Below are 12,288 nucleotides of genomic sequence, written 5' to 3'. Positions count from 1 at the left end.
TTAAAGTTGAACCATGGTCATCGCCTAATAGTTTCATACAAATGGTAAAAATACTAACAAAATACAATACCATTGCTCTAATTAATATATATTGGAACCATGCTGCAATAAGAGAGGACACCTTTTTTGATGCAATAGAAAGGATGTTAGATCTAACTGCTTTGGACAGTAGTTGTCAAAACGTACTAGTAACAGGAGATCTGAATATAAACTGTTTGGAGCAATGTGGGAAAAGTTTGACAACTGCTGCTAGACGGTGGAATATGTTAATGAAAGAGAGAATGTTATTTATGTTAAATGGAAGCAAACGGGGGGACATTCCTCCACAGAGGACATGGCACAGAGCGAAACAAGAAGCTTGCATTGATTACATTTTTGTAGATGCTGATTTATGTAATCAAAAAACGCAATTTAAAATTGAAGCGCAAAATTTAAGTGATTATGATATTTTGACAACCAAATGGGGGTGGAATTGTGGAAGTAGTAATCATCAAAAATCATAAACCCACTTCATGACCCTGAATGCAGTGGGTAATAGATTCCATTGGTCCCCTTATTCGTTGGAGAATTTCCATCTCAGATTGGCAAAAATATATAATGAAGCATTTGGTCTTTGTCTGAAGAAAGTCCCCTCCGATGCAGATATTTGTAGGACCAAAGAATAAGGCTCCAAAGGCTGTGATACTTAAATTGCACTCTTATGATCATGAAATAGTAATTCGAAAAGCCCAATTTAGAGCTGACAAAAGGAAGATTCAAACAATGGGCATATTGGAGAGAAGTAGGTGTCTCAAATCATTAAAGGGTTCCTATAAGAACTGGCTTAGAGCAAGACATGCTGTGATGTATCAACATGATGCAGAGAATATGCTTGTATCATTACAATCTAAGAACTCTGCTTAAATTTGGTCCATGCTGAAAATGTCACATAATAGGATTCAACAGGTGTCACAAATGAATCCCATTCTGGAGGCAGTATGGACTTCCTTTTACAAGATCTTATATGTTGATTTGAATGAGAGAAGTAGTGATGTGAGTAGTGAGGGATGTGATAATGTTGATATACAATTTGACTTGCCTGATATCGTTATGTATATTTCCAAACTCTCTTCATCTCGTGCCCCAGGACCTGATGGGTTATCGAATTTTGTAATAAAGCAAATTATCAAGACTCGTTGTTTACCTCCATCTTGGAGAAAGTCAATAACTATCTCCATATATAAAAAGGGAGACAACACTGATCCTGCTAATTATAGACCAATATCTGTACTGGATATTCCTAGCAAAGTGTTTCCAAGGCTCCTTCTAAGAGATCTGAATAAATGGTTAGACAATGCTGGTTTGCGAGATCAAATCAAACAGGATTTATGCTAGTGATGGGTACTGCCATCAACTTACATGTTTTGCAAGCCATCAAAAGCCAAGAACAACTGAAGGGGCAACCGGTGTATCTAGCCTTTATTGATTTTCAAGCGGCTTTTGATTCAGTATCCAGAGGCTTGTTGATGGGGAAACTGATTAGAGCAAAATGCCCGAGCCATCTTGTATTTTTGGATTAACGAACTTCACTGTAAAACCTCAGTTCAGATTAGATTATCCCTGGATGGGACTCTATCTGAACCCATTGCGACAAGTACAGGGTTAAAGCAGGGATGCATCTTTGCTAGCACTCTCTTTAATTTTTTTGTTTTGGATGTGTCCTATGAATTTATGCAGGTCATTGTGGTTGCGCCGCATCTTGGAGAGCATGCAGTCTCTTGCTTGTTCTATGCTGACGACCTTGTGTTGTTGGCTAGGACCCCGAGGGGATTGCGTGCCCTACTATTGTGTTTGGGCAAATTTGCTGATGTGAACTTCCTTAAGATTAATCAATCAAAATGCAAAATATTGATATTGGGCATGAATAAGCAAATTGATAAAAATTCACGACCTTGGGAATTGCAGAATGTTCAGATGGAGGTGGTCTCTGAATTCAAACATCTGGGCCTTATAATCAGTAATGATTTAAATGATAAGCCATACTTTCGAGGTCTGGGTCATAAATTGCGAACGAGTATCTCACAGGCGAAGATCATTCAAGCGAAATATGGTAAATTTTCTATACTGCCTGCGATGATCTTCTTTCAGCAAAAAGTCACTCCCATTTTGACCTATGGAGCTGAGACGCGAGATTATATACCTGAAGCTGTGTGGTCAAAAATGGAAGGAAAGTTTTGAAAGGCAATCCTGGGCTTACCGCAAACAACGTCTGTTTGCCGTATTCGACAGGAAATGGGCATGGGTGCGAACTCAGTTATGTTTCTAGTTGGTAAGCATTTTCAAAAAGCTAAGCACCATAATGAAATGAATTGGCGTATGAATATAAAAAAACTCTTGTAAGAAGCTAGTATTGATGAAGAGTTATTAAATCACAGAACAACTGTATCAAATTCACCATAGACTTCAGCAAGGACAAAATACCTTTTCTAGATCTCGAAATCTGCAAAAATCAAAACAACTCTTTAAGTACCACCCTTTATCGCAAACCAACATCTAAAAATACTTTACTTGAATACTCCAGCTTCCATCCAGCAGGCCTCAAGATGAATCTTCCATACAGCCAGACGAAATTGTTCCACATTGATCGAATATGAATCAAAAAGTAAAGAACTCATAACCCGCCTTAAAGAATGAGGGTACCCCAGCCACATCGTCCGACAAGCCAGGAAAGGAGTAAATCACACCAATCGTGACTCCTTCCTCACCGCAACAACAACGGACCAGTCCAACACCAAAATGACCTGCGTTACTACTTTCACTCCATTGAGCAATTCAATTAAAAAAGTGGGCCTCAAACACTGGGTTAAGCTCTACACTGACTCCTTCCAACCAGAGAAACCTAGATTTGCGTTCAAACGCAGTCGCAACCTTAAAGACCGTCTTGTACACACGTACACAGAAGTAGATGTTTCCAACAGTACACAAGCCACACTATGGAACCTGCCACCAGTAAAAGGCCATTTCAAGTGTGGCAATTGATCCGTCTGCCCCCTGATGACAAACCTCAAGACAATCGATCTGAAAGGAACCCCTTGGACCCTAAATTCTTTCACCAATTGCAAAACTAAATGGTCGGTCTACATCATCAAATGCCCCTGTGACCTTATCTACGTAGGTAAATCCAAGAGAGAAATCAGACAACACATCTGTGAACATCGGTCATGTGTACGCAATCAAATAGAAGACAAACCTCTAGTGGCACATTTCAAAGCTATGAAACACACCCACAATGACATTTTTTGGGCAATACTGCAAACAGTAGGCAACCCATTCCGCGAAGGCAACAGAGATCTTGCCCTCCGCAAACTCGAGCAAAAATGGATTTACCGCCTGGATTCTGTTAGACAGGGCCTGAACATTTCCATTGAATGGAACCTTTTCTTTAACAAATAAAGCCGTTTTTTCCTCTGTAAACACTAATGTGGAAAGCATGCCAAATGTACTGAACAGTGTTACTTTATTGTCCCTCTATGCCACAAAACGGCCGCTCATGTTTGCTGACATAACAAAATATGCTTTATCATGTGGCAGAAATGTTTCACCTAATGTTCCTTATGCATTAATTCAAACAGAGCCTGCACCAATTGGTTGTAATGCCACTGGCAGATTCCACTTGGTCCATTTTTGCAGCCGTACTAATCATGCCTAATAGCAAAATGATTACTCACCCTTGCCACATAGACGTTTATTCCATGTTTTGTTGTATTAAAACCTTTACAAGAAATGTATGACGATGTCTAAACACTACAATTGTATTGCTCTGTCATCAGAATTAGCACACACACATACATTTTCTCAATATGAGTGTATGCAGTATTTCTGTCAATTATTATGTTTCATCATCAGCAACGATTTGGGCTCAATACCGGTCCACACAGTATTTACATTTGATTGGCTTGAGCAGTGACGTTTTCAGAGCATCACTTGCACAATACACTTCAGACACTATTCCCTTGCACGTGTGCAATCCCGGCGCCAGCCTCGTTCTGGATAAATATTTGTCCCGCATGCACAGAACAGCCTACAGTGACACAACTTCTTCTCGCACCTCGGCACAGGTAAGACCATGGCCGCTAGACTTTCGATTTTGACTACCATCCGTCTTTGACGAGCGCGGTTCCAGCACGCTACACCTGGTTGTTATATATATTTTTACCTCGTACGCCTTGTGACTCCGTCACTTTCGTTTGACCGCCTTACTCAACAGGGCACCTAGAGAGGAAACACTGGAGCACTACCTGCATAGGCATGGCTAATCTCTCTCCTAACCTCTACCCACAGAGAGCATTCGTCTGACTCAACGGGGCATTTTGAAGTAACCCTGGTGCACTACTCGCATAGGCACAGTTAATCTCGCCCCCGCTTATACCCACGGAGGGCATTCAAGATGATACACTTGACTCACAGAGGCCAACCAGTCTGTTGCACCTCACTTTAACACTGCTCACGTAGACATCTAGCCTCTTACTTGGGCCACCAATTTCTTAAGGCAATCACCAACTCGCACTAAGCGCTTAGGCTTTCTCACTGATGTCTTTTTCTATGTACCAAAATTGTCATTTTTGACTCCCTTCCAACTAGATTCGGGCCTCTGACCTTCGCAGACTGCCCCGCCAGCCGCATTAATGAGCAGCTGGTTAACAAGACCACAGCCATGGCGTCATTTTACTTGCACATGGTAGGTCCACACCTTGCAGCTCCTCTTTTCAATACTTGGCTTTCCCTTGCATCACCGCATCTAAATGCCTTCTCCATTCTTAAACTATAGGTTGACGCCCATCTCACTTAACCAAGTCTGACTACGACTTTATGTCCTAAAGACAGTTCGGAACAATTCTGCAGCGCTGCTCCACTTCATCCAGCCACTGCCTATTGCCATCAAATCACCGAACCAGAAACACCAACTAATGTGTCGACAATGTTAATGTATTGTGACTGTGAACAATACATGTAATAGACTGTCACTAATTTGTACTAACTCACCAATATGCAGACTAAAAATGTACTTCAGTATGCATATATCATGTGCTACAGCACACAAATGTTCTTTTAATATGTCTTCTTGTTGAAATAAACCTCCTTGTCTCTATACAATACAAACATATTAACATTGACCCCCCACATTTCTTAGCAATCTATAATATCTAATTTCTTCCTCCTCCCACCCATTCATCCCACTCATCATTAGATACCCTGTAACCCATCTAAAATTAGCATTGACTTCCTCCACAGAATAGTTATAATACACAAAAGCACCATTTGTCTCTTGAAGGGGCTTCAGCAGATACAGTGTCATCACTGACCTTTCTGATCCTCCCTCCATCTCCTGCTATTTATAAATGTACCTTAATGCATCCAACCAAACTGTTAGTATATTTATCACATCGTAATTTCAAATGCATTTCAAATGATGCTTGAGGAAATCTTGGAGTTCACACACTTTAACAATATATTTCTCTTTGCTGGTGAATCCTTCAGCCATACTAAGTGAACCGTGATGGGCACACGGTACGCACCCACATTAGCAAACGAGTATGTATTTGTCTGGAGAATATGCATTCTTGACATGTTTATCATTTGAACAGTTATATGAGTATTCTAACAGAGTTAACAACACCACATTTGAAATAGAACAAACTTCTACCCAGAGGCATAGCTAGAATTCCTTAACAAGTGGGGCCTGAAGCTAATGTAGGTGGGCCCACCGCAGGGGCATTAACATCTGTAAATGCCCACACAGCGCTGCTGAATGGGCATTTATAGATTTTGAGTGGGCCTTGCCCGCTCAGACCCTACCCTGTCTACGCCTCTGCTTCTACCTCGAATCAGCAAACAATATCCTTTTTGGGTTTAGAAACTTACATCAAGAACAACAGAATCGAGGCAAGAACATTTCGAAAGAAAAGCAGAAGTGAGTGTAGGCACCTTGTAGTCATAAACGTAACGCAGTCAGAAACATCTCAAGGACATACATGATTAATGCTAGACGTAACTGTAGTGAAAATGATCAATTATATTAAAAAAACTTGTGCAATTAGTAAAAGATTTATAAAAAGAGGATTTCATAAGAGCACAGTGGTTTCATCATACAATAAAGCAATCGTGATGAAAAGGTTGAATTTGTTAGTACCTAGAATGAGGGCAATAGATCATGAAGGTATTAGAGATATCAGATGCATTCATGAATACCCAGAAGTGATCTACACATTCAACACACGTTAAGAAAAGCACTGGAATATTCTCATGTTAGACAAGGACCTCAAACACTATTTGCAAGAAATACCCATCTTGAATTAATTGTCATAAAGCTTAAACTATTAGGAATTAGGTTAGTGCCAGTTATATGACACCCACTAAGACAAAACATAGTGGTACATTGTTGCCTGAAAGAACAACAATGTATATGGCAGATGTAACATATAAATGTGCACTGAAGAAAACGACTACGTTTGTCACTTATACACACAAACAAATAGCAGTAAAACATATGCATATGATCAAATGAACTTTTATATTGGAAGCACCAATCTGCATTTGTGCAAAAGAATGAGAGCACATTTGCATGCAGCAAGACAAATGTATGAATTGAACGATACTCATTATCCCAAAACAGGCACACAAAAAACCATGGTGACAACATAGAACATTTATGATTTTTCGGGTATAGAAACATCATAATAAATGACAGGAAAGGTGATTGTGAATGTCAAATGAGATAAATGGAAGCTAAATTGTTTGAATTGAGAGCAACCATAGATAGTTTGAATGCAGACAATGAACTGAATGTGTTTTACCCTGAGTCTCAGAAAAAGATCATCCTATGAGTTATTAGGCGACTACAGATACAAAGGGTGATATTATCCCCACCAATAATATTGCCATATATATGGTTGTGGGGTAAGGCCATAGGCAATATTATTAGTGGGGATAATTCATGGAGTTATTGCAACTGGGTGTTGCGGGTTGTCCCCCGCTCCATGAAAAAAATGATGGGGGCTGCAGGGGTGACCCCCGCAGGTTCCGTGGCTTAATATTGCTGCAAAAATATGGCGATATTCTTGTATGGTGATATTTTTGCAGGGATATTAACACATGGAACTGATTTAAGGTGTGGGAATGAAATGAAATGGAAACATTTTCATAAAGCTGAATCCCAAAATTGATTAATAATAAAAGGAGGCCTGTTCTAACTACAAAACCCAAAGACCGATTTTTTAATACTGTGTATTTTATACATAATTAGTATTGCATCAATGAATTGAATAGAACACAAGTAAGTAAAGTAACAATTGATGAATGTAAGACTTAGAGTGACAAGGAGCTGTAATCCTCTTAGACATCTCTGTGGCCTTTAATACTGTGGACCACCAAATCCTGGTATCAGGTTTTGAGGATCTTGGAATACAAGGCACAGTAATATTGTGGTTAACTTGGTTCCTTTGTAATAGATTTAATCAAGTTTGCCTAGGTACCTTCTCCCCTCAACAATACAATGTAGACTGTGGTGTACCTCAGGGTTCTGCATTATCCCTATTACTATTTAATCTGCACCTGTGCCCCCTAATGAATCTAAGATCCAGCTACAGAATATCGTTTTACAACTATGCAGATGATACTCAGATCATCCTAGATTTTCATCCAACTAATAACTCATGGAGCTACAATGTCGTGCAATCAAAAGCTGGTCTGATGCCAATTTACTGAAAATTAATCCAGACAAAACTGAGATTCTGATTGTTAATTTCAGCTCATTCCTCTGGAACCCCTTCTTCTGACCTGGTACATTCGGTCAGTGTCCAGAAATGAAACAAGAGGTAAAGAATCCAGGTATAATCATTGACAATGAGTTAACTTTAAACAAACAACCAGGAGCCACTGCTAAATCTTGTTTTTTCTTTATCAGGAAAATTAGATACATGTTGCCCTAACTCATTTTCACACACCAGGTTATGGCGATGAGCACTTTTGTCTCACCAAGACTGGATACAATAGCATTTATTTAGGTCTTCCATCTTATTCACTTAATAGATTGCAGAGAATTCAGAACACAGCAGCTAAAACACTAATAAAGATCAAGATATTTGACCATATATCACCTGCACTTCACACACTGCACTGGCTCCATATTAAGATGACAGTACTGTTCAAGAGACTATGCACTGTATTTAAAAGCTTAAATTTGTCTTGTGAATCTCCACTTTCATATAAGTTCCAATGGTACACTCCATGATGTGCGATAGCAATTAAAGACTGATACATATTCCTCACTATATGAAAACAAGTCAGGGATGGTGTGCCTTTTCGGTACAGGCCACCCATCTATGGAACACAATGGGCCTCATTACGACCCAGGCGGTAAGTTACCGCCTGGGCCGTGACTTTACCACCATGGTGCAAACTACGTTTACACCATGGTGGTTGGCGGACTTACCGCCCCATTCCGACCTTGGCGGGGCGGTAAGTCCCCAATCCCCATTTACCCTTCCCCATTCCCATTTTTGCCCCATAGGGCATAATGGGAGTGGGGAAGGCGTTAAAATCGGGTGTTAAAACCTCCATGGCGCTAGGGGAACTCGGAATTGGCGGTAAGGGGTCGGCGCAGCTAACGCTGGCGTTAACCCCTTACCGCCAGGGTCGTAATGAGGCCCAATATCACTGACCATTTGGGAAAAAAACGAATCTCTTATCTTCTAGGAAGAAACTTAAAATCAATTTATTCAACCTTTCTTAATATCTGTACACTATATCAGTCTTTGGCTTAGCCATAACTCTCATATTGGCCTGGACTGTTAATTTCTGTTGCCATAGCCTATATCACCACGCTACCTTAGGGTGAATGTTTGTGGTTTACAAAACCCCAAATACATATACAAGGAGGATGGATGGATGTGCTCTAGATCCACCTCTTCCACTCGTATACAAGAAAACTATAATACCAATGTACATAATCATGTTAATGGAGCGGTGCATTTGAAGATATAATCCTACATAATAATGAAAAAACAGATGGAATCAAAACCTAAAGGAATACGCGATATCATTAGGAGATGGTTCCGATGATTTTCCCTACAAGGAGATTAGTCTAATGTTAATTTAAATAGTTCTTGACTGAAACAAGATATTGCAAAATGCTGCACACTACCCAAGAGATATATTTTTTTATCAATTACAAATGTGCTGTCCAATATGGAAAACAGGGATCATACTGGCAAGCTAGTCCATCATCTATGTCTATTGGAAGTAGCAAACTAATCCAAAATGTCTACCGGACTCCAGAGTCCTTTTTCCGTAGTCACATACGACAATATGCACAATCAACATAGTGGCCGAAAGCCTAAACCGTGATGCGTGAAAGGATTCTCTACATGGAGATCATTCATGACAGAGGAGAGAATCCATCCCAACAAGGTATGGTGAGCGACCATAAACTACACAACTTTAACAACCACCTAGGAAGAGATGTATCACTTTAATTTACAAAGATATTAACGTATTCTATGTCTTACTCCCATTTCTAACCATATAGTGGTCTAGCCAAATGAGACTACTTTCCCCAAACCAAAAAGCTAACTTTCATTAGCACCCTGGCGGGGGGAGCCAGCCAATCAGATAGCTAGGAATGCGAGCTTGAACCACTGATGCAAGCCTGCATTCCATGCCGCCTGATTGCCGGCTCCCCACCACCATTCCCCCCCCCACCATCCGTCCTCTTATTTTTTTTCTCACCCCCCTACTTACCTTATTCCAGTCGGCTGCAGGTGATGCTGCCGCATCTGCCCCTTCCCCTTACCTTCTGCAGGCTGCTATGGAAAGGGAAGAGGGGCTCCGTACGGATCCCCAACTTCCCTTTCCATGACGGCCATCTTTGTAAAGGATTTTCCTTCATACAGCGGGATGCCACGCTCCGCATTGAACAAATGAAAATATTTATTTCTAACACTGGGGGTTACCTCTTTGGTAGCCCGCAGTGGCAATGGCCTTAAGCCCCCGTTCAAAGGGCTGGAGCCGGGCTAACGGCCCAGAGCCCTCGTTAATGGCCCTCAATTCTCTTGGGTTGTTAACTTGGACTGCTGGGCTAATACCCCCCGTTCCAGCCCTTGGAACATGGGCATAAAGCCAAATTAAAGAAAGGGACAGAGATAGTGTCAGAGCCAACCTCCGAGTTAACCTCTTCCTCTTCTAACTCCAACCCTCCGACCTCCTCCTCACCTGTGGCGTTGGTTACCTCGGGCTGTTCAAGTCTCTTCTTCCACCAAACCGTTATTTTTGTCGGAGGATAGGGTCTACCCCGGGAGGAAGCCACCCTGACCTGGTACAAAGAGGTCTAGTGGGGGCCTCTCTGCCGGAGCAAACCAATTGGGGGAAAAAGCCTGATGGCATAAAAAAGCCCCTATCCACGGTGGAGTATGTAGGTCCAATCAGTAGGGATGTGGCAAGTATGAAGGTCCAGTGCGTAGGTATGTGCCAGGTATAAAGAAGGCACGGAGGGGAACGGAAACCGTGAAAAACTAAGGAGGGAAAAGAAAACAACAGGTACTGGAAAACTAAACAGAGAAAGGGGCAGGAAGAGAGAGTAAGCAGGGAGTCCAAAGGAGGGTAAAACAGAAGAAAAAACCAAAAGACCAAGGGATAAATGGGTAAGGAAGGCAGGCGGAGGAAAACGAAGAAAACACGGGACGGAGAAAACTGCAAGCGTCTCACCCGGAGCCTGACGCGAAAGGGTTGCAACGCGCAGACTTCCGGGTGGGACAGAAAGAAAAAGGCGTACCGCGGCGGAGGCCGCGGAAACAACTAGACTGCTGCTAAAGGTGCGCGGTGGGACATGATGGGTGGCTAATGGCAGCCCAGTCTCCAGCGCGACCAAATACCCCAACGTTGGCGGCACATGACAGTATGCCCCCTTCTATACCTGGACCACCCAGGCTTACTTGGGTGAAAACGATGGAATCTCTGGGTGAGAAGGGGGGCATGAACAAAGGACCCCGGTTCCCAGGAATCCTCAGAACGGGGATATCCCTTCCAGGCCACTAGATATTTCAGTCTTCCCTTTCTAAATCTGGAATCCCTAATGTGGGAAACTTCGTATTCTTCCGGAATAGGGTCGGGAACCGAAGGGAGGTGTATATTTCTGTTCTTTGGGATATTGGGATCAGCAAAGCGTAGGAGAAAAGAATGGAAAACTGGGTGTATGCGTCGCATGTCCTTGGGAAGCCTGAGTTTAAAGGTTACAGGATTTATCCTTTGTGTGATCTTGAACGGGCCCACGAAATGGGGGGACAATTTTGTAGGATGTAGCCAGCGAGGCAGGTACTTAGTGGATAGCCATACGCGGTCACCTTCTTTCCACAGGGGACAGGGCTGACGGTGACGGTTGGCTTGCGTCTTATACCTTTCCCTAGCCGAGGCCAAACTGATCAGGGCACTCTTATGGGCGGTGGAGATGTCTGCTAATGTGGACTCAATTGAGGGTATGTTGGGCGGGGAACCGAATAAGGGAAGAATTCCCCGGGGATGAACCCCGTAAGTGCAGAAAAAGGGGCTAAGGTTAGTAGCCGTGTGTACAGAATTGTTATAGGCAAATTCTGCGGTGGGCAGAAGGGATACCCAATTGTCTTGGTGACGATTGATGTAACACCTCAGATATTGCTCTAAAGTGGCATTAAGCCGTTCAGTTTGGCCATTGGTCTGGGGATGAAACCCCGAAGACAGTGCTCTGTTAATCTCTAAGCGATGACACAAGGCTGTCCAGAATCAAGAAGTGAACTGACTCCCCCTATCAGAAATGATCCTATCAGGGAGTCCATGTAATCTGAATATATCCCTGAGGAATACCTCAGCTAAAATCGGAGCAGTAGGGATTCCAACCAAAGGGGAGAAATGGGCTAACTTAGTGAAAGTGTCAACTGTGACCATGAGACAAGTATAGCCCTGGGAAACGGGCAAATCCACTATAAAATCCATCGAGATAAGGGACCATGGTGTTACAGGTTGTTCTAGTAATCCCAATGGTTTACTTACAGAGACCTTGCTTTGCACCCAGACTGGGCAGGCCTTACAATACTTCCTGACATCCTTAGACATAGAGGGCCAAAAGAAAGTACGAGACACTAACTCCAATGTGCCCTTCTGTCCTCGGTGACCGAATGTCACATGGTCGTGACACCAACCCAGAACCTTCAATCGCAAGGCTCGCTTGGGAACAAACAACTTCTGTTTTTACCATAAGAGCCCTCCTGTCCTTCTTAGCTC

The sequence above is a fragment of the Ambystoma mexicanum genome, chromosome 8 (genome assembly GCF_040938575.1).
Source record: "Ambystoma mexicanum isolate Mex_15411 chromosome 8, UKY_AmexF1_1, whole genome shotgun sequence".
Taxonomy (NCBI): Eukaryota; Metazoa; Chordata; class Amphibia; order Caudata; family Ambystomatidae; genus Ambystoma; species Ambystoma mexicanum.
The sequence above is the reverse complement of the archived record's forward strand: the minus strand, read 5'-3'. Positions refer to the sequence as shown.